The sequence below is a fragment of the Salmo salar genome, chromosome 15 (genome assembly GCF_965601325.2).
Source record: "Salmo salar chromosome 15, fSalSal1, whole genome shotgun sequence".
Lineage (NCBI taxonomy): Eukaryota > Metazoa > Chordata > Actinopteri > Salmoniformes > Salmonidae > Salmo > Salmo salar.
In genome coordinates this window covers 30,068,226-30,096,106 of record NC_138305.1, presented here as the reverse complement: position 1 = coordinate 30,096,106, position 27,881 = coordinate 30,068,226, and positions in this window count along the sequence as shown.

Below are 27,881 nucleotides of genomic sequence, written 5' to 3'. Positions count from 1 at the left end.
GCGGACATAAAGCTGGTCAGTCTCATATGCCATTTATGTTGTGGATGTCTCTAGACATGAGCAAAATATACACTACATGGCCAAAGGTATGTGGACATCCCTTCAAATGAGTGGATTCATCTATGTCAGCCACACCAGTTGCTGACAGGTGTATAAAAGGAATAATGGTCTGAGGCTGTTTTTCATGGTTCAGGCTAGGCCCCTTAGTTCCAGTGAAGGGAAATGTTAACGTTACGGCATACAATGACATTCTAGACGATTCTGTGCTTCCAACTTTGTGGCAATAGTTTGGGGAAGGCCCTTTCCTGTTTCAGCATGACAATGAACCCGTGCAATAAGCAAGGTCCACACAGAAATGGTTTGTCTGGCATTATGTGGGCAATTTACAAGAACTATATTTTTGACTCGTTTCAGGAAAATAGGTGTATGTTGCGCGTCACTACTTCACAGAAGAGGCATTTGAATGTACATTTTGTGTTTTTATCAAAATAATTTTTTGGGGCCAGAAATGCCTTCTGGAACATGTGAACTTTTATGTGCCTTAATAACAAACGTGCATGCCATCTGTAAATATGAATACAATTGTTAAATTAAGAGCCTACTTGGTTTAGCCACGGAAAAAGACTGGAACCTTCTCACTACCCATGAGATAATGGTTGGGCTGGACATGCTGAGAGATGAGTTTGGATTGGTCCGCCATGTAGCATGCTTCTGTCTATAACATGAGCTGCTCAGTATGTGTAGGTAATCCTTTCCAATGTGGCTTTTTGGAAAGATGTCACGACGAACTGTGATAATGTTGCTAATGCTCTCCACTTTCTGGAGGACTGAGTTTTGAAATCAGTGGAATGGCCAGTGGAAGCAGAGTATGATGTTTTCATAACAACAACATCACGTTTGATGTCGGACGACAATAGAATGTTCATGATGTCACTGCGACAACTGTATACAGACATGTCGATAGACGTAGTATAAACCAGCTTTTAGTCTTGAAATCTTTGGTTGTTTAGTACACTACCGTACTCACTCTGTTTAGCACATGGCCTCACATGTGAATCCTTAAAGAGATGGGTGGGGCTAACGCATAAGAGGGTGTGAACAATGCTGAATGGGTGTAGACAAAGAAGAGCTCTCCAGTAGGTGTACCTAAACATTCAAGGACCGTTTCTCAAAAGTAGTGTTACAAGTTTATGAACTTTAAAAGCAGAATTACTTTCCCATTTTTCCTCAGCTGTAGTGTATGATATAACATGTTGTAGCTCTGAGTCTCTACTTTTATCCAATGTCAAATACACCATTTGCTACATACCATTTTGCTACATAAGACCGAGTTGAGCCGGTCGGTCACATTTATCATTCCTAATGGTAGTGATCAGGAGTAGGTTTATTTATGGTTTGGATACTTATTGGGCTTTACATAAAACTAACAGCATGCCACTGCTAATGTTATCTCATGTCCTACGCTTTATGATGTCATCTGGCCTTTGCAAAAGAGTTGATCATATAATTGTATGGTAGCCTTGGATTAATATAATCACCCACCTATGAGCTATTGTTGGGTTACAGTACACCAAATACTAAAATTCAGATCTATATAACACTGATATAGAGGAGTCGAAAATACTTTTATAGGCCCAGAGGTGGTCCCGTTTTAGGAAATTATTCTGACTGGTGTAAAGATCCACCTGGTCTTCTTTTCCAACACACAAATAAAGAAGACATTAATTTTGTTTTGGAAGCCTTTTCCTTTCCATAAAAGCTGCACCTAACCAAACAGGCCCACATTTATGTAATCTAATTTAGGAATAGTGCCATTCCTCCTCCTCATATGTAATGCTTGAATAGTGCAGGGTTTAGACTTCACTCTGTGAGGGGGCTCTGAGGAGGAGGGTTGACTACAGTCGTGGCCAAAAGTTTTGAGAATGACACAAATATAAATTTTCACAAAGTTTGCTGCTTCAGTGTCTTTAGATATTTTTGTCAGATGTTACTATGGAATACTGAAGTATAATTACAAGCATTTCATAAGTGTCAAAGGCTTTTATTGACAATTACATGAAGTTGATATTGATATAAGTCAATATTTGCAGTGTTGACCCTTCTTTTTCAAGACCTGTGCAATCCGCCCTGGCATGCTGTCAATTAACTTCTGGGCCACATCCTGACTGATGGCAGCCCATTCTTGCATAATCAATGCTTGGAGTTTGTCAGAATATGTAGGGTTTTGATTGTCCACCCGCCTCTTGAGGATTGACCACAAGTTCTCAATGGGACTAAGGTCTGGGGAGTTTCCTGGCCATGGACCCAAAATATCGATGTTTTGTTCCCCGAGCCACTTAGTTATCACTTTTGCCTTATGGCAAGGTGTTCCATCATGCTGGAAAAGGCATTGTTCATCACCAAACTGTTCCTGGATGGTTGGAGTTGCTCTCGGAGGATGCGTTGGTACCATTCTTTATTCATCTCTGTGTTCTTAGGCAAAATTGTGAGTGAGCCCACTCCCTTGGCTGACAAGCAACCCCACACATGAATGGTCTCAGGATGTTTTACTGTTGGCTGATGGTAGCAGTCACCTTGTCTTCTCCGGACAAGCTTTTTTCCGATGCCCCAAACAATCGGAAAAGGGATTCATCAGAGAAAATGACTTTACACCAGTCCTCAGCAGTCCAATCCCTGTACCTTTTGCAGAATATCAGTCTGTCCCTGATGTTTTTCCTGGAGAGAAGTGGCTTCTTTGCTGCCCTTCTTGACACCAGGCCATCCTCCAAAAGTCTTCGCCTCACTGTGCGTGCAAATGCACTCACACCTGCCTGCTCCCATTCCTGAGCAAGATCTGTACTGTTGGTTCCCCGATCCCACAGCTGAATCAACTTTAGGAGACGGTCCTGGCGCTTGCTGGACTTTCTTGGGCGCCCTGAAGCCTTCTTCACAACAATTGAACCGCTCTCCTTGAAGTTCTTGATGATCCGATAAATGGTTGATTTAGGTGCAATCTTACTGGCAGCAATATCCTTGCCTTTGAAGCCCTTTTTATGCAAAGCAATGATGACGGCACGTGTTTCCTGCAGGTAACCATTGTTGACAGAGGAATAACAATGATTCCAAGCACCACCCTCCTTTTGAAGCTTCCAGTCTGTTATTCGAACTCAATCAGCATGACAGAGTGATCTCCAGCCTTGTCCTCGTCAACACTCACACCTGTGTTAATGAGAGAATCACTGACATGATGTCAGCTGGTCCTTTTGTGGCAGGGCTGAAATGCAGTGGAAATGTTTTTTGGGGATTCAGTTAATTTGCATGGCAAAGAGGGACTTTGCAATTAATTGCAATTCATCTTATCAGTCTTCATAACATTCTGGAGTATATGCAAATTGCCATCACACAAACTGAGGCAGCAGACTTTGTGAAAATTAATATTTGTGTCATTCTCAAAACTTTTGGCCACGACTGTATGTTACTAATATGAATTCCGTAAACTGGGGCCTGTCTGAATCCTAATATAGTGTTGGTGTTGTGCAGACACCATCTGGTTTGGAGGTCAAGAGGGAGACTACAGGGAAGATTCCTAGGCCCCTTCCTGCATCCTGGGAGCAGAGTCAAGGATTCATGCGAGTGGCAGTGTCCTTGGGAAGGCCTAGTGCATTGCCTCAGGCGGGTTTTAACGTCGCACTCCAGACTCCTTTTCACCCCATTTCTCACCTGATTTACTTAACAAAAGGCACATCTCAATAGGTGGTCCAGATATCCTCATGACATGGCACAAGGGGGAGGGGCCTTTTTCTATTTTCTTCTCTATTGTTCCTCTATTGTTCCCGCAAGCAAGAGGGGAGCCGATGACATCAGAGGCCATCATCAGACTACTCCTTGAAGTTTGCGGTTGAGTCTAAAAAACAATATTTAGCTCAAAACATATTTTTTCCCCCCTTAAGTGTGTGTACATCAGTTGGTAGAGCATGGTGTTTGCAACGCCAGGGTTGTGGGTTCAATTCCCACGGGGGGCCAGTAGGGGAAAAAAAATGTATGAAATGTATGCATTCACTACTGTAAGTCGCTCTGGATAAGAGTGTCTGCTAAATGACTAAAATGTAAAATGTAAATGTAAAATATGTGGTATGATGTTTATCAACAGAAACAGTTCTAAAATAGCTGGAGGGTGTCTTTAAGGTCTCTTTTGAGAGGATGAGCTACCCTTTGAGGTAAGTAGAGCTCATATTGATGGGATATTGAGAAAGGTGGGTAGAAGCGGATCGCCCTTCATTTTGAATTTCACTATGCTGCAGCGAAGGTCAATAAATGGAAGGCTGGAGATCGGTTGCGCTTAGCTGGCCACGTCAATTTAGCTCATTCCAGGAAGTTTAGGATTAGTGCCGGTAGGCTATATTTAGCTAGCACGCTGCACATCACTCAAGTCTCCACTCTCTATATAGGCGACAGTGTACACCATCGCTTTGGAATTTGCATTCTTTCCCACATAGGAATTGGCCAGTGGATTATATGTTTTCCTTCTCTTTGCAGATCATGTTCAATTCAGCAAATCTTCGGCTCTTGCAATTATTTTTGCATTTATAGACAAGAGAAAGTGCTTGTAACGCCCTGGCCATAGAGAGGGGTTTTATGTTCTTTATTTTGGTTAGGCCAGGGTGTTACAGTGGGTGGGCGTTCTATGTTCTTTTTCTATGTTTTTGTATTTCTTTGTTTTGGGCCGTGTGTGGCTCCCAATCAGGCACAGCTGAAGTTCGTTGTTGTTGATTGGGAGTCACACATAAGTGCATGTTTTTCCGTTGGGGTTTTGTGGGTAATTGTTTCTGTCATTGTGTTTCACCTGACAGGACTGTTTGGCTGTCAGTTTCTTGTTTTGTAATTGCATAGTGTTCCGTTTAAGAATTAAATATGATGAACACTAACTCCGCTGCGTTTTGGTCCACTCTCTCTCATGGCAGTCGTTACAGTGCTATACCATCTGTGCAAGGTAAAACTTTAGAAATATTTCAACGTGTTCTCTGGAACATTCATCTCATCGCCATTTAATGTGCTCAATTTAGAAATAATTCTACGAAAACCAAGAGTTTTGTGGGCGGTATATACAGTCACTAAACATAAACGGGACGATTGTGAGGGTTGTCTAGCTGTCTGTCACCTTTTGAATTACTCTCTCGCTTCGAGAACAGAGGACGTATCTTTCATTTCACATCATAGAGAAAATAGGGAGTGATCCCAACACACTCAGGGGTGACAACGTGATTGAGACTTCTCCTCCAATAGCTGTGCCTCGGTGAAGGAGGGGCTAATTCAAAATATTGCCTCAACGTTTGTGCTGACACGAAAGGGAGAGGTGGCTACGATGCGTTCAACAAGAATCGTAGGTAATCCCGTAAAATGAGCAGTGAAATTATTCATTCATTTTTTTTGTAACACGTTTTTTGCTTGGATCAACAGCACCTCTAGTCCCTTGACTAAAGCGTATGGAAATGTGTATGGTCCATGGCAAATGCTTTATCTGTTTTCAGTTTATACCAGAGTAACTGTATACCACTCCGGCGGTTCGGGGCGGTCGGGCCACTCCGGCGGTTCGGGGCGGTCGGGGCAGTCCGGCGGTTCGGGGCGGTCTGGCCACTCCGGCGGTTCGGGGCGGTCTGGCCACTCCGGCGGTTCGGGGCGGTCTGGCCACTCCGGCGGTTCGGGGCGGTCGGGCCACTCCGGCGGTTCGGGGCGGTCGGGCCACTCCGGCGGTTCGGGGCGGTCAGGGCAGTCCGGCGGTTCGGGGCGGTCTGGCCACTCCGGCGGTTCGGGGCGGTCTGGCCACTCCGGCGGTTCGGGGCGGTCGGGCCACTCCGGCGGTTCGGGGCGGTCGGGCCACTCCGGCGGTTCGGGGCGGTCGGGGCAGTCCGGCGGTTCGGGGCGGTCTGGCCACTCCGGCGGTTCGGGGCGGTCTGGCCACTCCGGCGGTTCGGGGCGGTCTGGCCACTCCGGCGGTTCGGGGCGGTCGGGGCAGTCCGGCGGTTCGGGGCGGTCTGGCCACTCCGGCGGTTCGGGGCGGTCTGGCCACTCCGGCGGTTCGGGGCGGTCTGGCCACTCCGGCGGTTCGGGGCGGTCTGGCCACTCCGGTGGTTCGGGGCGGTCGGGCTACTCCGGCGGTTCGGGGCGGTCGGGCCACTCCGGCAGTTTAGGGCAGTCTGGCCACTCCGGCAGTTCAGGGCAGTCTGGCCACTCCGGCAGTTCAGGGCAGTCTGGCCACTCCGGCAGTTCAGGGCAGTCTGGCCACTCCGGCAGTTCAGGGCAGTCGGGCCACTCCGGCAGTTCAGGGCAGTCTGGCCACTCCGGCAGTTCAGGGCAGTCTGGCCACTCTGCCGACTGTTGACTGGCGGGCAGCTCTGACGACTGTTGACTGGCGGGCAGCTCTGACGACTGTTGACTGGCGGGCAGCTCTGACGACTGTTGACTGGCGGGCAGCTCTGACGACTGTTGACTGGCGGGCAGCTCTGACGACTCTTGACTGGCGGGCAGCTCTAGTGACTGTTGGCTGGCGAGGCTGGGTTTATGCACTTGAAGCCTGGTGTGTGGTGCTGGTACTGGGCGTACCAGATTGGGAACACGCACCTCCAGGCTAGTGCGGGGAGCGGGAACAGGACGAGTCGGACTGGGTTGACGCACTTCCGGGTCCGCACGAGAGACAGGAGCTGGAAACCCAGGGCTATGGAGGCGCACAGTCGGTCTTGATCTTACCTCCTGCACAACCCGTCTTGGCTGGATGGAACTAGTAGCCCTGTACGAGCGGGGTGCTTGTACAGGGCAGACTGGGCTGTGCAGGGGCCTGATGGTAGCCGTGCATAGAGCGGGAGTTGGGTAGCCTGGTCCTCGGAGGCGTACCGGCGACCAGATGCGCTGCGCAGGCATCCTCCTACCAGGCTGGATGCCCGCTCTAGCACGGCACCTGCGAGGGGCTGGAATAACGCGCACCGGACTGTGCGTGCGTATGGGTGAGATAGTGCGCTCCTCAGCGAAACGTGGCGCTCTCCACCTCATACGCTCCTCCATATAACTACGGGTAGCTGGCTTCCGGCTCTTCCTATGCCTAGCCAAACTACCCGTGTGCCCCCCCAAAAAAATGTCTTGGGGGTGCCTCTCGTGCTTCAACGCCAGTCGTGTTCCTCGGAAACGTTCCCGGTCCATACCAGCCTTTCGCCTTTCCTCTCTCTCTCTTACTACCTGTCCCCATGGAAGGCGATATTTTCCGGCTTGGTCTCCTCCCAAGTGTAGGAGCCTTCTCCCTTCAAGATCTCCTCCCAAGTCCATCTCTCACCATAGTCCGACTCAAAATCCCACTGCTCCTTCCTCTGCTGCTTGGTCCTGGTTTGGTGGGAGATTCTGTCACGGGTATCGTCAGTGAAGGAGGACCAAAATGCAGCAGGACTGTGTTTGTTCATTTTGAACATTTATTTAAATCCAAACGAACACAAAAACAACAAACAAGAGAACGAACGATCCACTGACAGTCTGGCAAGGCACAAGGCTAACACAGAACAATCTCCCACAAACACACAGACAAACACACCCAACTCATATAGGACTTCCAATCAAAGGCAACACCACACAGCTGCCTTCAATTGGAAGTCCACCCCAATTAACTCCACATAGAAACACACTTACTAGACTACACATAGACATACATAAACATAGACCATAAACCAAAAACCCGGAAATACTAAATCAAACACCCTTTTACCAAAACACCACCCCGGACCACATAAAACAAATACCCTCTGCCACGTCCTGACCAAACTACAATAACAATTAACCCTTATACTGGCCATGACGTGACACAAACCAGTAAATGTTTTGTCTGAACCATATATAATCCAGGTTAGTGAGTAGTTTCATGTAATTTATCCTTTATTTAACTAGTCAGTTAAGAGCAAGTCAGTTAAGAACAAATTCCTATTTACAATGACAGCCTACCACAGCCAAACCTGGGCCAATTGTGCGCCACCCTATGGGACTCCCAGTCATAGCCGTATGTGATACAGCCTGGATTCAAACCAGGGACTACAGTGACATCTCTTGCACTAAGATGCAGTGCCTTAGACCACTGTGCCACTCGGGAGCTCCTGTAAGAAATGTGAAATGCGATACTTTAGCTGTGTAACGAAAGATTCTGTCTTCATGTGAAATCATACATTTGGATAATGGAAGAGTCCACACAAATACATGCTGTGTTTGATTGTTCCCTCCACCTTCTCCCCTTATTCAACCATCCATGTTCTCCTTCCCCAAGCTAATCACCTGAAGACAACTCGGGTGTCTGGCATAGAAAGCTTTGTCCTGGAGCAATTTCACATTTCTTACATATGCCCATGTCTAGTGGATAGATTCGAAACACAGGGTGTGACTGGTTAAAGGACTAACGTTAGTTCACTATTTTACAACTTGATGTTAGATGGTTCCTCACCCTGAAAGTAGTCTATAGGCCAGAAGAAACTATAATCCATGGTTCAGTTATCTTTAAACCGCCACTACACACTTCAACTTTAGCCACCACAAGCTAACAATCAATGGAAGTAATGGGGGAATGTGACAAGTTGATTTGTATTGATTTCAGGTGATTTTATCAATCTTTTTTAAAACATGCTCACATACCCCAATCAATTCCATTACAAACCATTAATACATAATCTATCACAGTTTTGGTATGGTGACATCCACATGGAAGTGACTGGAGTTTATGTATGTAATAACGTTTTACTTGAGCCCTCGATCATGGAAGAAATATGAATGTGTCCGGGAAAGTTTATGTCCCATGTTGTGTAATGCTTAAGTAGGCTGTATTTAAAATCCCGAGCTGAAACGCTAACTTGAAATACACTGAACGAACAAAATACTGGAACGAGGGAACGTCCTCTTTGTCCATTGCCTTTCAAAAAGACCTCTGTGCTCTATTCAATCAGATCCGCTTTAGTAGACATCCGCAAAGCGGAGCCGTCAAATCCACAAGTGGCTCCTGGCATTATACCTAAATCGGACATTGGCATTGGCTGCATGGAGTCGGATGATAAAAAATAGTCATTATTTTGTTCAGTGATTTTCACTTTGAGTCTAATTATTTCATTATTTCTGAACTTCTAACGCGAGTGGGACAGGTGTGGCTTTCGTGACAACGATCGAGAGCAGCCACTCACCAATTTGACAGCTCCAACACAGTTACACCTCCAACACGTCAGCTATGCGGGTGCTGGCTATCACCAGTTAATGCTTGATCTGATTGAATCTAGGCCCATGGTTGTTCCTCAATTGATCTTTCCTTGATTCTTCACATCCTCTCTCCTCGCCTTCATCTTAAAATGCATTGGATGTCCAAGGGGAGGGAGCTTGGGCTTTCTCCTTCATCCGGTTAGAGATGGAAGTGGGGAGCTTGGACGTTTTCCTCCATATGGTTAAAGATGGAGGTGGGTAGAGAGGACGTGAGAAATCGAAGAGAGACAAATTGAGAAGAGCCCTCGTTTTATGATAAAATGTGCCCGAGTAGCCGCTCAGACACTCTCTTCTCTCACCTCTGCATCCTGCAGTCGTCAATACATTTTACGAGTGCAATGAAGGACGACCGTTTTTACAGAGTGTTGTAATAATTAAAGCTGTTTATCATTGTTAATGACCGACCCTGTGGAAATGAATGTGTGAACCATACGCCTACAGCCCGTTCACACGCTAACATTCTCAATCACTTAGATTTACTCGCCTTATAACATTCGCAGACTGCACCGGCCATGTTTTACCACAGCTAATGAGGTATGTAACAATGGCCGATAGTGTTTCACGTTCATAAAGCCCTTTATGTATTAACTAGTATTGTCTTTGTCTCCTATACTGCCATGTTTCTTATTGTCTACACTACAGTGAACATACTGTATCTAAAACTAAGACCTTTTTTCTCCTCCTCTTAGCATGGATATCCTTTCTCTGATGTGTCTCTGACAGCCATGATGACTTTGTGATTGTGCAACCAATCAAAGACTGTGAATTGCGAGCTGCAGCTGTTAGGGCCAACTATGATGACACCTGAGAGTGACAGTCCAAATGTGGGCCTGGTGCCCGTATCCCCGTACACCCCTCTACTTCTCCTGCAAATGACCCGGTGACTGGCACGCATCTGTGACAGGTCCCCATCACTTCCTGGTGCCTCTCTTTCATTGGCTCAAGTGGGAAGGGGTGGAAATGGGGGGCCAAGAATGATGGGATTAATTGCTCCATGTCAAGGAATGAAAACTACTGCGCCTCCCCGAGTTAATCTCGTCAGAGACGGCGCGTGTCGATCAAACACCAGGCGACGAGCAGCGGGGCCATCGCCGTGGCAACCATTGCTGGGGCAGTTGGTCAGTCGTCCAAGCCTTGGGTGCATTGTCTGAGCCCATTGCTGTTTCTGGCTTGTTTGAATTCACCGGAAGACTGCGTGTGTGGTGTGTGTGTGTGTGTGTGTGTGTGTGTGTGTGTGTGTGTGTGTGTGTGTGTGTGTGTGGGGGGGTTAATTACTCATTAGCTGTCAGAGATAGCATAGGATGAATGGACGCCTTTGTAGAGTCAGATGGGTTTGGGAGCATCCTGCAATATTTCCTGGCCAAAACGAGCTCACTGACCTCTCCTTATGCTTGCCAGATTAGGGAGAAGAGTGTCTAATTGGTGCACTAATTGGAAAATAACAAATTAGAAAAGATAATTGGAAATTGCGCCAGAAAGCTTGCTTTTATGTAGTCGAAATCTGATAAGCTTTACAATTGTCTTTCTGTAACCTGTTCTTGATACGTACACCATGTTCTTGATAAGTACAGTACATGTGGTTAATAGAAACAAAAAAGTAGGCTGGCAGCTTACGACATCCTGTCATTTTCAATGTTGCTTCCTGCGCACAAGTGGCAATGTCAAGTCATTCAACCATTAGCAGTCATATGTGGGAAAAAAATATATACAAAATATATACAGAGTATTAAATGGAGTTATTGAGGATTTCAGCATCATTACATCATTTTCATTTGAATATCCATGTTCTCCAAATAAACAGAATATACTAGAATACATCCATAAACAGAGGGAAAGAAAAACAAATGTAAAGGCTCTGTCTTTGCACGTGCCATTTCATTGTAATGTGCTTAATTTCAACACATTTCAGTTGGGTGCCATCTGTTTCATTTTTGGTCAATCACTGGGGAAAGGGAAGGAGCCAACACCATCTTGGAGAATACATAATGAAGGGCGTGGCAGGAGGCCAGTTTCACAGGTGAACTATGTGACAATGTGATGCGGGGGCTTCATCCCAGCTGTTTCCGTAAAATGTACCATAGTTGTATTCATTAGTGCACACCGTACCAAAATATTTTAAAACAATGTACAATAGAAAATGAAAAGGACATTTCTTGTTGGACAATTTCAGGTTGTCCCTCCCTGTTTCAGTATGTTTAGTGACTAATAAATATGACCCTGGTGTTACGTGCTACAAGTTGGGTATCACTAACACCCTTCCATCATTATGCCCATCAGATAATGGCCCTGTTCGGATACTTGCATGATTCTTCTTACCTTTCTCTAGGTAATCATTGATTGAATAGGTGAAAGCAAGGTTTCAATTACACTCCGTTCAAATGATGCAGATGTCACTAGAGGTCAACTGATTAATCGGAATGGCCGATTAATTAGGGCAGATTTCAAGTTTTCATAACAATCGGAAATGTGTATTTTTGGACGCCGATTTGGCCAAACATTATTTGTTTTTTTTTACACCTTTATTTAACTAGGCAGGTCAGTTAAGAACACATTCTTATTTTCAATGACGGCCTAGGAACGGTGGGTTAACTGCCTTGTTCAGGGGCAGAACGACAGATTTTTACCTTGTCAGCTCGGGGATTCAATCTTGCAACCTTACGGCTAACTAGTCCAACTCTCTAACCACCTGCTTTACATCGCACTCCACGAGGAGCCTGCCTGTTATGAGAATGCAGTAAGAAGCCAAGGTAAGTTGCTAGCTAGCATTAAACTTATCTTATAAAAAACAATCAATCAATCATAATCACTAGTTTAACTAGTTTATCTAGCCTGTCCTGCGTTGCATATAATTGCTTAGGTACACGTTGCTCCAACGTGTACCTAACCATAAACATCAATGCCTTTCTTAAAATCAATACACAAGTATATATTTTTAAACCTGCATATTTAGTTAATATTGCCTGCTAACATGAATGTCTTTTAACTAGGGAAAAAGTGTCACTTCTCTTGCAACAGAGTCAGGGTATATGCAGCAGTTTGGGCCGCCTGGCTCGTTGCGAACTGTGAAGACTATTTCTTCCTAACAAAGACAGCCGACTTTGCCAAACGGGGGAAAGCACAATCGTTGCACAACTGTACCTAACCATAAACATCAATGCCTTTCTTAAAATCAATACACAGAAGTATATATTTTTAAACCTGCATATTTAGTCAAAAGAAATCCAGGTTAGCAGGCAATATTAACCAGGTGAAATTGTGTCACTTCTCTTGCGTTCATTTCACGCAGAGTCAGGGTATATGCAACAGTTTGGGCCGCCTGGCTCGTTGCGAACTAATTTGCCAGAATTTTACGTAATTATGACATAACATTGAAGGTTGTGCAATGTAACAGGAATATTTAGACTTAGGGATGCCACCCGTTAGATAAAATACGTAACGGTTCCATATTTTACTGAAAGGGAAAACGTTTTGTTTTCGAGATGATAGTTTCCGGATTGGAACATATTAATGACCTAAGGCTCGTATTTCTGTGTGTTTATTATATTATAATTAAGTCAATGATTTGATAGAGCATTCTGACTGAGCGGTGGTAGGCAGCAGCAGGCTCGTAAGCATTCATTCAAACAGCACTTTCGTGCGTTTTGCCAGCAGCTCTTCGCTGTGCTTCAAGCATTGCACTGTTTATGACTTCAAGCCTATCAACTCCCAAGATTAGGCTGGTGTAACCGATGTGAAATGGCTAGCTAGTTAGCCGGGTGCGCGCTAATAGCGTTTCAAACGTCACTCGCTCTGAGACTTGGAGTACTTGTTCCCCTTGCTCTGCATGGGTAACGCTGCTTCGAGGGTGGCTGTTGTCGATGTGTTCCTGGTTCGAGCCCAGGTAGGAGCGAGGAGAGGGACGGAAGCTATACTGTTACACTGGCAATACTAAAGTGCCTATAAGAACATCCAATAGTCAAAGATATATGAAATACAAATCGTATAGAGAGAAATAGTCCTATAATTCCTATAATAACTACAACCTAAAACTTCTTACCTGGGAATATTGAAGACTCATTAAAATGAACCACCAGCTATCATATGTTCTCATGTTCTGAGCAAGGAACTTAAACGTTAGCTTTCTTACATGGCACTTTTACTTTCTTCTCCAACATTTTGTTTTTGCATTATTTAAACCAAATTGAACATGTTCCATTATTTATTTGAGGCTAAATTGATTTTATTGATGTATTATATTAAGTTAAAATAAGTGTTCATTCAGTATTGTTGTAATTGTCATTATTACAAATAAATAAATAAATAAAAAAAATGGCCGATATTGGTATCGGCTTTTTTGGTCCTCCAATAATCGGTAACGGTATCGGCGGCGAAAAATCATAATCGTTTGACCTCTAGATGTCACTGTGAATATGCACGGTTTGCTTGAAACCTGGATTGATTGTGATGAAGCATCTTACAATGGAATCATAAGGGAAAGGCCTTTGAATTATTTTGATATGATCATGCTCATGATATATGATTCTTTGTACATACAGTATCTCTGTTTAGTCTTTCAATTGCTAATAGAAATGAATGGAGAAGACAGGTGGAAGAGAAATGGGGAGGAAGGAATAGACAAAGCATGTTTAAGTGTCCTGACTCCTGACAAAGCCTCAACTTGACTATGTAATTAAAGAATGAAGAAAAAACGGCATACCTTGTCCGTTAGCTGGACGTTTGTATGAGATGCTATGTTAATTAGCAATTTGATGATGTTTTATGACACAGTCTAAACCAAAGCTATTTTAATCATCTTCAATTTATGCTTACCTAGCACTCATGTCGTCGACCTTCTCTTACAGGGACATTCTTCAATTAGCAGAGCCAGTTAACCACTTGTGTTGGACACATTAAATATGATTGCTTGTAAATTATTATCGGTTGCTAATGTTGAAGTGAACAAAAGAGGACTGAATTGCACCAAATGGCACACATACATCATAAAATCTCACAGGCTTAATTTATGCCCAAACGTCCATGTTAAGATTATTGCTTTTTCTAAAATGGCCATCATCAACCCACCTTTGTAATAGCCAGTGAAGGTGAATCACTGATTAGTACCAGTAAGACATTCCCTCTTACTTCTGCCACCAGTCATTACTCACAAGCATTTATCAACGTCCAATCAATTTCCTGGCTCTTGTTTCAGTGTCAGTTACAACATGCAAGTATTACGCAAGAAAGAGCATTTGATAGGGAAAAAAGTGAGTGAGTTCACTATAGGTTGACTGAACTACATAATTACCTAACTAAAACACTCATTACTATTGTCACATGCTAGCTATGTTTCATCTCTATTCCAGCCTCTAGATAGAAGAAAAATATGAATACTTTATTGTCCATTGCCTCTTTTCAACCCAACCCACCACACACTGTACCCACCTATCAATTCACTTCATTGGTCCACCTCTACATCTCATTGGTCCAACTCTACACCTCATTGGTCCACCTCTACTCCTTATTGGTCCACCTCTACTCCTCATTGGTCCACCTCTACTCCTCATTGGTCCACCTCTACTCCTCATTGGTCCAACTCTACACCTCATTGGTCCATCTCTACTCCTTATTGGTCCACCTCTACTCCTCATTGGTCCACCTCTTCTCCTCATTGGTCCACCTCTACTCCTCATTGGTCCACCTCTACTCCTCATTGGTCCACGTCTACACCTCATTGGTCCACCTCCACTCCTCATTGGTCCACCTCTACACCTTAAGGGGCTTCAGACCAGCTACATCTGCTCATCATTATACATGAAACCTACAGAACCCTGGAAGAATACTGTCGCCTGTACAGATGCATCTTCGCCGCTTGAATCATCCTGTATCCATCACCTTATTAAAAACCCTCCTTTGTTTTCTCCTTTTATTCACCACAGAGAGAGCCATGTGTCTTGACTCTTGCTTTAATGTCTTTCTCTATCAAATATCCCTCCTTATAACCCCAACCTCCTGCAATCTGCTTCAAAAATAAATGTTATCCTTCCTCTCAGGGAAAGTAACGTCCCCCATAAATTTCTTTAGGGGTTGGTTGTGCCATGGCAACCGAGATTAAATGTTTTTTATTGACTCATTTGCAAGTAAATTAGCCTGTGTTCTGGAGGCCCGTGAGCAATCTATTTCCCTTCTCCCTCCCACAAACACGGGCCGTCAACACATATTTCCACCATCTTAATTATTGTTTGTCACCTGACCTGCCACCGTGGAAAATGTTGCCGTCAATTAACCATCAACTGTTTTGGCGGCACACCTCATCGACTTGTGCCCAAGGTCTGATAGCAGGTGAAATTTCTACTGTCGCTCTTCAATAAATATGCTTATTTATTATTCAGTGGCCTCTCTTACTTGGCAATGTATGACTGCAGGGCCCTCGCGCTATGACAAAGGGGTTGGGTGATGACTGCACGATTTGGAGTCATTTGCAACTAGTTAGCAACTATAGCTATATGCCCTACAGGTGATCTTCAAAGATTTGAGCTATCAACAAATAAGGGAAATCTTTATAAAACTAGAGAAAAAGAGCTGTCTTAAAAACCTTAACATTCTTTTTTTTTTTCCCTGGAACATTTTTGATTAGTGAGAAAGTAAGACATTTTCTGATATATTTGTGAGTTAGTAAAAAATGTTACTGATGGATTAATAACATACAAAGGGATTGACTAAATTGTCACACTTTTTCAAACAACATTAATTAAACCCTTATGTGCCAGCAAATGTTGTTTCAGGGCTTGTCTTTCTAATGGTGCAGATCTTTCAGGATCAAAGCACCTATATGGGTGTGAAATACATACACATAGTGTCACAGATCCCTCCGGAACTGTGTCATTTCGCACACCTATTCCCCATTTCCCTGATTGTAATTGTATACATGTGGCCTTTGGTTTCCATTGGGCTGTCAATTATTGTTACAATGTCCGTTGGTCGTGTGAGTACCTGCGCTGTGTTGTTTTGGCTTTCATGCCACTTGTATTGTGCAGATGATTACGGGTTTCGTCCCGTGTAGAATCATTGTGTGCGTGTATGTTATGGGTTTCGCCCTGTTGTATGAGCAGGTAGGTAGCCTAGTGGTTAGAGCATTGGACTAAGAACCGGAAGGTTGCAAGATCAAATCCCTGAGCTGACAAGGTAAAAATATGTTCTGCCCCTGAACAAGGCAGTTAACCCACTGTTCCTAGGCTGTCATTAAAAATACGAATTTGTTCTTAACTGACTTGCCCAGTAAAATAGCAATTTATTTGAGGTACTCCTCGGTCTTTTGTTTGGGTTTCAACCCTGTGTTTTGTGTACGTTTGTTTTGTCTTCGTCCCCATGCCTTTACATGGCACGCTGTAATTTGGGTCAATAAAAACCCCTATTATGCATTCCTGCACCTGTCTCCCGATCCCTTTATACCAACGTGACACATAGCTATGGTGCTTATAATTCTACTCCCTATAGTGATGGGCAGTTCACGAATGATTCATTCTTTTTGAACGACTCTTTTTACTGACTCGAGAGTCATGTTTATTTTTTTCTGAGTGACTCATTCATTTTGTCGTTTGTTTGATCTGCTGGCCGTAATAAGTACAGCAGTATTAATACTCGCTCCTCCGGCTCAGTGGCCAACAACTGCATAGAGAAGAAAAATACATGTTTATAACTGAGAATTGATCACATGGTGCAAGAACGAATGCAATTAATTGATTCTTGAGTGTTATGATGGACACTGTAGAAACAAAACATAGACACGGTTTCTGCTCAACAATCTCGAACGCGAGAACGAATCGTTTGTGGTGCTGCAGTTCGCAAACGACATTGTGCTTATCCCTGCAGTCAAGCAATACATGTCCGCCAAGAGTCATTCACAATCTAGTCCGGTAACGGCAACAACTCGACCTGATATTAAATGTATCAAGAAATACTCTTATTTGTATGTCTAGCAATCAACAAATGTACATTGTTTAAAGCAACCTTTTACAAGTCTCAGTCACAAATGAAAGCTCCAATAAGCCCCTTATGGTGAACGAGATGTGAATGAGCGGTTTGTAGAATCAAATTTCTTTTGAGTTTCAGTTCATCGTTTGCAGGTATTACTGACTCAAATGAATGAAATTGATTTGTTCTTTTTACTGAACGAGTTAAAGTCAGTAAAAAGAGCCAAACTTCCCATCACTACTTCCTACACTGGGCTTGCCATGGTTCTACCAACACAAGAGACAGTTGTAGACTCCGTTTTCATCTTCCCTCAGTAATTTGGAGTCAGCGCTGAATTGCGTGGATCCCCATCTTTGCTCATCTGTGCTAATCTATTGACAACTCCCTTGACGGCTGAACTCTTACCCCTGTGCCAATGCTATCTAATACTAGCCTAGGGTAACTGATGCTAACTAGAAACCAATAACTAATACTAGCTTAGTCTAACCAGAGCTAGCCAATCCTAGCTACGCTACAAATCTGCTGGCTTCAGTGATTGGAAAAAGAGGGAGTGGGGCTTAAAGGAAGGGGTGTCGTTCCCCCCCAAAACACAGCCTCTTATGAATATGGATGACGTGGCAAGTCCCACTCGTATCTTTACTGTGCCACAAGTCTGCGTAAATCACTTCATCGTAAAAACCCGCCGCTTCGGTAACCACTGGGCATGGTGCCAATTGATTAAAGAGCTTGAACCATAAAAAGACCTAGATATGTAAAACGGGGGACTGTGTTGTGGTTGCACACGTTTATAGCACCTTATTGTGTGTTTTGGAGCAAAAGTCGGTTTAATTAGAGCAATTTGTTTGTTAATTGTTATTTGAGATTGAATTTCAATGAAGTAACAAATCATTATGTATCGTTTACTTAAGGAGCAAGTTCAAAAATCAAATAAAATCAAATAAAATTGTATTTGTCACATGCACCAAATACAACAGGTGTTGACCTTACCGTGAAATGCTTACTTACAAGCCCTTAACCAACAATGCAGTTTTAAGAAGAAAAAAAAGAGTTAATCAAATATTTACTAAATAAACTAAAGTAAAAAAATACAAAAGCAACAATGAAAACAATAACGATGCTATATACAGGGGATACTGGTACCGAGTCAATGTGCAGGTTAGACAGTTATTGTAATGCTTAGTTGTAATGTTTAGGATTAATTTACCCTGTTGCATCCTGGGTAGGAAAAAGGGTATCACTCATGTTGTTTTTTCTGACTTAGAGGATGCTCAGCCCTTAATCTTAAAACGGATTGCTGACCTCCGTTGACTCTGTACTTCAGGCCTGTCTATTTTCGTTGCCTTAGTTCACTTGGGTGCCATGACACTTCATTTGCACAAGCCATCATTATTTTTCCTTTCTCTTCTAACAAAGCTGTACATGATATGCTGTATGTGTTTGTAAACTTACTGTATGCTGCAGCTCAGATTTTGTCTTTCAGAGCCATACAGCAGGACTGCTGTAGTAGAGAAGGGCTCGGGTTTCATATTGTATGATATTGTCTTTTTGTCCGTCGTAACAGGAGTTGGAATTGTTTTTTAAGGAAAAGGAAAAATATCGAAACAGCTGTCACTTGTGGTCACTGAGTTTGTGGAATTAATGTTCACTGTGTGTGTGTGTGTATTTCTCTGTGCATGTGTGCCCATTCTCTTTTCAATCAGTCAAAGCAATTAACCAGAGCAAGCTGTTATTTCTTTGATCACAAATCAAGCCTCAAATACATCATATCCCCTTGAGATATGGAAACCACAGGAGCAAGCATCAGTACCAGCGTCACACCTGTTCATTTCCAGAGGGAGTACAACATTAAAGGTTAAACAAAAGATTAAATAAAGATTAAGAGGCTGATAAAAATGTTCCAAGTAAGTTTTTTTTGTCCATAATTTCACTTCTAAAAACAACAGGTGCACTCTTGATACATGTCCAAATGTCCTTGTTAAATCTGCCGATTGTTGTCTGTTACTACAATCACTATGGCAAATATGCCTCAGATGTGTCTCATGCTTTATCTATGTGAGAGCCTCGACTATTTAGACTGCTTATAGATGGTAAACCAACCGCTCAATCCCAAGGGCACAGTTTTGCTTAGAAATAGGAGCTGGAGAAGGCTCTATTGTGCTCCTCGTTTGAGTTCAAATCTGTGGGCACCGATCACACAGCTCTGGCCCTTTGGCACTCCGGCCCATTGAGCAGGATAATGTCTTTGGTTTCCAACTGGTTTGGTCTCCAAAATGGGAGCTTGCTGGGCTCTTGCAAATGTGAACATGCCTGAGAAGGATGCACGGGGAGTTGGGAAATGGCTCTATCCGCATGGGGACAAGGTCAAACGTTTTGGGTGAACGGCCCCATCTTTGTTCTTCCATTCCCTCTATAATCAGTGATGTCTGTGTGTCGCTCTACACTCCTCTTTCTTATCACGCCGTCCCACTGTTCTAATAAATGAAGCCCAGAGGAGAAGCTGAATGCTCAACCATGTAAAAAATACCTCATTTCCAAACCAGGGCCTAATCTCCTTGAGCTATAAGACATTATAGGACTTTTGTTTATTTGCATTAAACAGAGTCAGGGATCATTGAATCGCAATACTGTGGTAAATACAACAGCAATACATTTTTTGACCAGGCGTGGAATAGTGGTGTACGGGTAGGTCCCCACTACTCAGACATCAAACGGACCCAGAAATGTAAAGAGGTCTTTGGAGTGAAGGGGGGTGCAGCAGTGCCAGAATAAAAAAGAGGGCAGGGGAGCTTCCTGACCCAACATGAATATGAAATATGACCTGGTTCCTCTGAAGACTTGGAAGCCCTGTCTCTCTCTCTCTCCTGCTCCCTGAGTTCAAATGGACCTCCCCCAGCAGGGGGTCCGGAGAGTGGTGTCCTGAAGCAGAGGAGACGTCCTCGCTGCAAAGACGGGGCCTTTGTCTACTTTTCAAAGCCCAGAGTAGACGTATAAGGCTGGGAGAGTTGGAGCACAGGGTTAAGCAGGCGGTGCACAGGGCTAGAGGACAATGCTAGAGACTGGGTGGTGGTTGAAGTGGTGCGGAGGTTCTCTGGTATTTGTCGTTTCCACCCTTCCGTTTGTTGGTCTCCGTGGTAACAAGAGGGTCACAGGTCTGACGGGTGTCACACTAACGAGGTCTCTCCTGCTAATGATCCCCCAACCCCCCCCCCCCCTTGGGCTAGAGAGAATCTTGTTCATTTTTTTTGTCCATAGAAATTAATAGGTGTGTGTGTGTGTGTGCGCGCATTTGAGGGACATTTGCACTCACACATTAAAACATGCACTTTTATTTTCATGGTGCATTCACAAACACTGGCATACCCACTGTTGGACACTCATACGCAGACGTACGCTCTCTCTGTCACACACACACATACCAAAGGCCATGAGGTGGGAGGAGCTCGTGATCATTAGCGTTCATTATTTTAAAAGGTCAATGAGGATGATGCAATGATGAATATTTTCTCCTTAAGTGAAATCATTCAGGGAAATTGGAGGTCTCAATGACAAATCATTCGCCAGAGAAATAGAAGTCCCAACAACAAATCATTCAGGGAAATAGGAGAAGTCCCAACAACAAATCATTCAGGGAAATAGGTGAAGTCCCAACGAACTAAATCATTCAGGGAAATAGGAGAAGTCCCAACGATAAATCATTCAGGGAAATAGGAGAAGTCCCAACGATAAATCATTCAGGGAAATAGGTGAAGTCCCAACGATAAATCATTCAGGGAAATAGGTGAAGTCCCAACGATAAATCATTCAGGGAAATAGGTGAAGTCCCAACGATAAATCATTCAGGGAAATAGGTGAAGTCCCAACGATAAATCATTCAGGGAAATAGGTGAAGTCCCAACGATAAATCATTCAGGGAAATAGGTGAAGTCCCAACGATAAATCATTCAGGGAAATAGGTGAAGTCCCAACGATAAATCATTCAGGGAAATAGGTGAAGTCCCAACGATAAATCATTCAGGGAAATAGGTGAAGTCCCAACGATAAATCATTCAGGGAAATAGGTGAAGTCCCAACGATAAATCATTCAGGGAAATAGGTGAAGTCCCAATGACAAATCATTCACTAGGGAAATAGGAGAAGTCCCAACGATAAATCATTCAGGGAAATAGGAGAAGTCCCAACGATAAATCATTCAGGGAAATAGGAGGTCCCAATGACAAATCATTCACCAGGGAAATAGGAGAATCTGTTCATTCTGATTGGGTAGATGTCGGGAACAACATATAACTGATTATTCACCTTATTCTGGAAGGTCACAGTGACCCGGCAACATACTCGCGATGCTAGCGCATGCTAGTGGCGGGAGGCGAAAGCGGCAAAAGTGGTACTTTTAGTGAGACCTTGTAATGAGACCTTGTTCTCAACTGGCCTACCTGGTTAAGTAAAGGTGAAATAAAAAAAATTGTTTTACACTGACAGAATCCTAAAATCCATCAACATGACAAGCATTATATGTTCAGTACGAGGCTGCAACATTAATTGGATGAAGGAGGAGGAGGCAGTTTTTACAACAGCAATGTTTTTAACACCAACCTCTACGACGTCGATCTGATTGTACCTGTGGAGCCCCATACAACCTGCATCCACCTCCTAACGACAGTCTTTGCGGCTCTGGCTCAAAGCGTTGAACCTAAAGAAACCACCAAAACGTACCTTTGTGTGCTCCTACCACTTCTTTGACAAGAAGCCTACAGTGGAGCATCCTTACCCAGAAAAATGGCTTGGCTACAATGCTCCACTCGTGAAGAAGTGTCGGGCATTGGTCAGGTAAGCTAAACGCTTGAGCAGTTTGCCCGCTCTCATTTTGTGTCTCCCTCTTCTATCTATGCACAGTCTCATAATAGCATGAATTAAAGTTGTGTCAAAAGTTGTGTTGATCCACAAATACATGTTCACGTAACCAATAAATCATGACATTCTCAATTCAGCTTTCATCCAACAAAACGTTTGGTCTAACTGCTATGTTAAGCCTGACTATTTTATCATTCTGTGTCTAGATAAGGCAGTATTGCACACATTCATCTATAAAAAGAACAAAGAAAAAAGGCTATAAACATAAATTACAATGAGGAGGTTGATCATGCATATAATCTGAGAACTCTGTCATAACGTTAGCCTATGGATTATAGTAACTGTCACCAGTAACTGTCATCGCTTATGTTAAGTAATGTTAGACATAGAAATGCAAGTGACTTTGCTTATTAGCTGACATGCCACAAAATTGAGGCTGCATGACTTTCCAAGGTCAGCGATGCAAGAGCATCCAGCTGTCTCTACTGATCCGTTGTTGGATACAAGTACCCAAACAGAGTGGTAAGAGCTCTTTCGTTGGCTGGACTGAACTTTGGCCTTCAAAAATTACCAATCCTTTTTCCTCCTTCCCAGTGAAGCCATTTGTGTGTGTTCCCAAATGTGAGCCATGTTTTGTTTATTTGTTAAGACGTGTTAATGATGTGTGTTTTTTATTTATTAGCTAGCCACCACTCTGAGGTAATAGCATTGCATTGCTAGCATTGACGGAAGTTGTAAAACGGAAACACAAACACAATCGCGTTCGAATGGAACTGGGTCAAATGGGTGGGGCAACATAATGCGAATAGGGCAGAGGAAAAACAAGGATTTTGTGCCTTTCTTTGGCAGCAAAACCAAATATTGGAGTGATCTCTGCTACAGTCACTCAATGGGTTCAGGTAAACAGATCTCAGGTCAGATTAAATATCCAACCCTTTTTTACTGATCTCTGACTCTGACCTTGGTATCCACTGCTTACGTTACAAGCTCTAACGACTTCCTATTCACAGATAACACAGGCACGGCTTATTAGCTTGATATAGTAGTGGTTAGCATTTTGCTCTCTACACCCCCCCTCTCTGGATCTTTCTCAATTAATCTTTCCTGAATTCCTAGCATCCTCTCTCCTCGCCTCCTTCTCAAACCCTTTGGAGAGAAAGGCCCTCAGGAGAGGCACCCTTGGACCTCCTCCAATATCATTGAGAAGGAGGCGAGGAGGATGCAAGAAATCGTGGAAAGACAAATTGAGATAGAGCCCCTCTCTCTGGCGCCTCCTGATGGACGAGCTGTTCTAGCTCATTGCCTGCACAGGACCAGATAAGGGTGACTTAAAGTCTTCATCCTCCCACCTCTCTCAGAGCTCCCTCAGTCCCAGCACAGACAAATTGAGTAACTCCCTGCCGGCAGAGCGAGGCACTTTTACGGCTGTCGACCATTAATCAACGTTCCAACGCTTGGTGCAAATCTCCATTGTCAAGCTGATAGTGAACTCACAGCGTAATATTTTATGGGGAAATGTACCTTAAGGGTTAAATTCTTTCTGCTTTTTTGTATTTGGAATTATTTTTCAAGGTACTATATTTTACGCCTGTAAATTATGTGGCAAATAAGGTAAACTTGTGTTTGTTCTTGTAAGAAGTAGACCTAAACAATATTGCCTGACTAACGAATAGAACTAGCATCCTTCGGATGAGACTGGCCATCTTTCCAGTGCTTTTGCTGGAGGGGAAGGGCTATACAGCCCTAGTCGCACTGCAGACATAGCCTTGTCTATTCACATTTTCACACTTTTCCCCAAAATGTCAAGGCTCAACCCCTTCACATTTGATAACCTGGCTTGAAGTTGTTTGAAATAAAATGGGTCTTTTACAATTGAGTGAAATGGTATTATCTCGTATGGTTTCATCCTTCTGTTACTCTTGGTGGACAGGTCTTAACAGACATCTTAGGGACCGGTCAGTTGAGTCACTGAAGGTGCCTCCACTCCCTCCCCTTCACAGTTGAGTGGTCGCCCCTTTTCCGTATCGATCTGGGGGACCCCTCAGAAGACATCATTATCTGCTGCCTCAGCGAACAGGTTGATTCTCCACAGGGGGCCCTGTGTGTGTGTGTGTGTGTGTGGGTGTGTGTGTGTGTGTGTATCACCAATCTTTTGGCCTAAATGTACCAATGGTTTTCCTGTTCAAGACCCCAATGAGTATGTTTTTGACAGCATTCTGATTCATCATATCTAGCTAAGTACATTATCATATTGTATGTAGCTTACCTGTTTTGAGCTAAATTGCATATAATCCCATTACAATATGCTCTCGCTCCTCCACATTATTTTGTAACAATAGCGTAATGTCTTGGGCATAATCTACTTTGTTGTCCATGTCATTTTGTACTAGTTCCACACCCACCCAGCCGGATTGAAACAGTCCGAAAGAAAAACTGCAAAGTCATCCTGTGAATCCATTGTGAAGTCATCCTGTGAATCCATTGTGAATGACTCATATCCTGTTCAATGAGGAACTAATTTCCTCCGCTGTTTGTTTTGTTCCTCTGCTGTCTCCTATCAGCACAGAGCAAAGAGAAGTGATAGAGAAGATAAAGCAGCCATTAATGCTGACATGTACTCCTGGAAGGAGAGAAAAAAGAACGTTAGCATTCCCTCCATGTCTTCCCCTCCCCTATCCCCCCCATTATCGCCACCTCGCCGGTACCTCAATTACCACACCAAAAAAGATCTGTCCAGGGGTTCAGAACAGGGATAGAGAGAGAGAGAGCAGGCGAGAGAGATCGAGCGAGCCTGAAAGATTCAGTCACAAGTTTGATCAGATATTCTGGACTCCCTCACTATGCTATCTTAATAGAGTTACCTCCAATGTGTAAGGCAAGGAATGATACTTTTCAGTATGCTAAATCTCCCTCAAGTCTCCCAACTGGGCCATATTTCCTAAAATTAGAAAAAGTTTATGTTTAAGTTCAATGTTAAGTTTAAGCATCAGCCAAATAAAATCATGAATTTAGTGTCACATGACAGAATGCTGCATTGTAGCTGGTCCCATCAGGTAACATGGCACACGTTAGCCCTCTGCTAACTTCACCAGGTGGCAGTGATTATTTTCCGTACCAAAAATCCTCATCAGCCTATCAAAAATCGTAAAACTTTTTCTCCACAAACCAATGTCATTTAAAAAAAAATAGGTTAACTCACCACGAGAGGGATACAATAAAATAGATGAGAGTAGGAGGACAGATAAAGAGTGAAAGAGAGAGTACATTGACGTCAAACAGGAGAGAAAAGAAAGAAGGTAAAGTATTGTAGAGCGGTGTGCTGAGGAAAAGCCACTGACTGTGGGGCCACATTGATCCTCACCACACTGTGTTTGCTTCCATGGAAACAGCTGAAAGCCCCCGTCTAACAGTACTGTAGTATGACTTCTGGATCTATAGTACCTTTAACCACCATAGCCCCCTCCCTCTTCACACACACACACACACATGCACACACACACACACACACACACACACACACACACACACACACACACACACACACACACACACACACACACACACACACACAGGAAAACACACACGAACACAGGCCTATACATACTTTCTCTCGCTTCCTGTCTTCTTCCTATATCTCCCTCTGCCTCTCTTCTCTGTCTATCTTTCTCCCATACTCTTTCTGCTGCCTCAATGTCATTTATTTTACACTGAGTGTACAAAACATTAAGGACACCTGCTCTTTCCATGACATAGAGTAACCAGGTAAATCCAGATGAAAGATATGGTCCCTTGTTGATGTTAATTATTAAATCCACTACAATCAGTGTAGATGAAGGGGGGAGACAGGTTAAAGAAGGATTTTTAAGCATTGAGACAATTGAGACATGGATTGTGTATGTGTGCCATTCAGAGGGTGAATGGGCATGACAAAATATTTAAGTGTCTTTGAACGGGGTATGGTAGTAGGCGCCAGGCGTACCTGTTTGTGTCTAGATCTACAACGCTGCTGTGTTTTTCACTTTCAACAGTTTCCTGTATTTGTCAAGAATGGTCCACCACCCAAAGGACATCCAGCCAACTTGACACAACTGGGAAGTATTGGAGTCAACATTAGTCAGCATTCCTGTGGAAGTCTTTGTAGAGTCCATTCCCCGACGAATTGAGGGCAAAAGGGAAGGGGGGAAGGTGTTCCTAATGTCTGGTATACTCAATATATACCAAATACCTTTACAAACGCAATCACAAACCCTCACCAATTCCAATCAAATTCCCTCTCTATACAATACACAACACACTTGCTGAAAATCCCTTGTCTTGTGTATTATAGCGATGGAAATGTACGTACAGTATGTTTTAGACTACGTTGTTGGATTTATGTTTATGCATTGCTTTTAAAGCATTTTATCAATATAAAATGAATTTCTTTGAGAAAAGCCAGAGAGGACAATGGATGGTACTGTTCTTCACCCTCCCTCTCACATCCTCCCCTATCTGTATGTTCTGTCATCTTTCTCCCCTATCTGTATATTCTGTCATCTTCCTCCCCATCTGTATATTCTGTCATCTTCCTCCCCTATCTGTATGTTCTGTCATCTTCCTCCCCTATCTGTATATTCTGTCATCTTCCTCCCCTATCTGTGTGTTCTGTCATCTTCCTCCCCTATCTGTATGTTCTGTCATCTTCCTCCCCTATCTGTATGTTCTGTCATCTTCCTCTCCTATCTGTATATTCTGTCATCTTCCTCTCCTATCTGTATATTCTGTCATCTTCCTCTCCTATCTGTATATTCCTTCATCTTCCTCACCTATCTGTATATTCTGTCATCTTCCTCCCCCATCTGTGCGTTCTGTCATCTTCCTCCCCTATCTGTATATTCTGTCATCTTCCTCTCCTATCTGTATGTTCTGTCATCTTCCTCTCCTATCTGTATGTTCTGTCATCTTCCTCCCCTATCTGTATGTTCTGTCATCTTCCTCTCCTATCTGTATGTTCTGTCATCTTCCTCCCCTATCTGTATATTCTGTCATCTTCCTCCCCTATCTGTGTGTTCTGTCATCTTTCTCCCCTATCTGTATATTCTGTCATCTTCCTCCCCATCTGTATATTCTGTCATCTTCCTCCCCTATCTGTATGTTCTGTCATCTTCCTCTCCTATCTGTATGTTCTGTCATCTTCCTCCCCTATCTGTATATTCTGTCATCTTCCTCCCCTATCTGTATATTCTGTCATCTTCCTTCCTATCTGTATATTCTGTCATCTTCCTCCCCTATCTCTATGTTCTGTCATCGTCCTCCCCTATCTGTACATTCTGCCATCTTCCTCTCCTATCTGTACATTCTGCCATCTTCCTCTCCTATCTGTACATTCTGCCATCTTCCTCTCCTATCTGTACATTCTGCCATCTTCCTCTCCCATCTGTACATTCTGTCATCTTCCTCCCCATCTGTACATTCTGTCATCCTCCTCCCCTATCTGTATGTTCTGTCATCTTCCTCCCCTATCTGTATGTTCTGTCATCTTCCTCCCCTATCTGTCATCTTCCTCCCCTATCTGTCATCTTCCTCCCCTATCTGTATATTCTGTCATCTTCCTCCCCTATCTGTAAGTTCTGTCATCTTCCTCCCCTATCTGCATGTTCTGTCATCTTACTCCCCTATCTGTAAATTCTGTCATCTTACTCCCCTATCTGTAAATTCTGTCATCTTCCTCCCCTATCTGTATATTCTGTCATCTTCCTACCCTATCTGTGTGTTCTGTCATCTTCCTCCCCTATCTGTGTGTTCTGTCATCTTCCTCCCCTATCTGTGTGTTCTGTCATCTTCCTCCCCATCTGTAC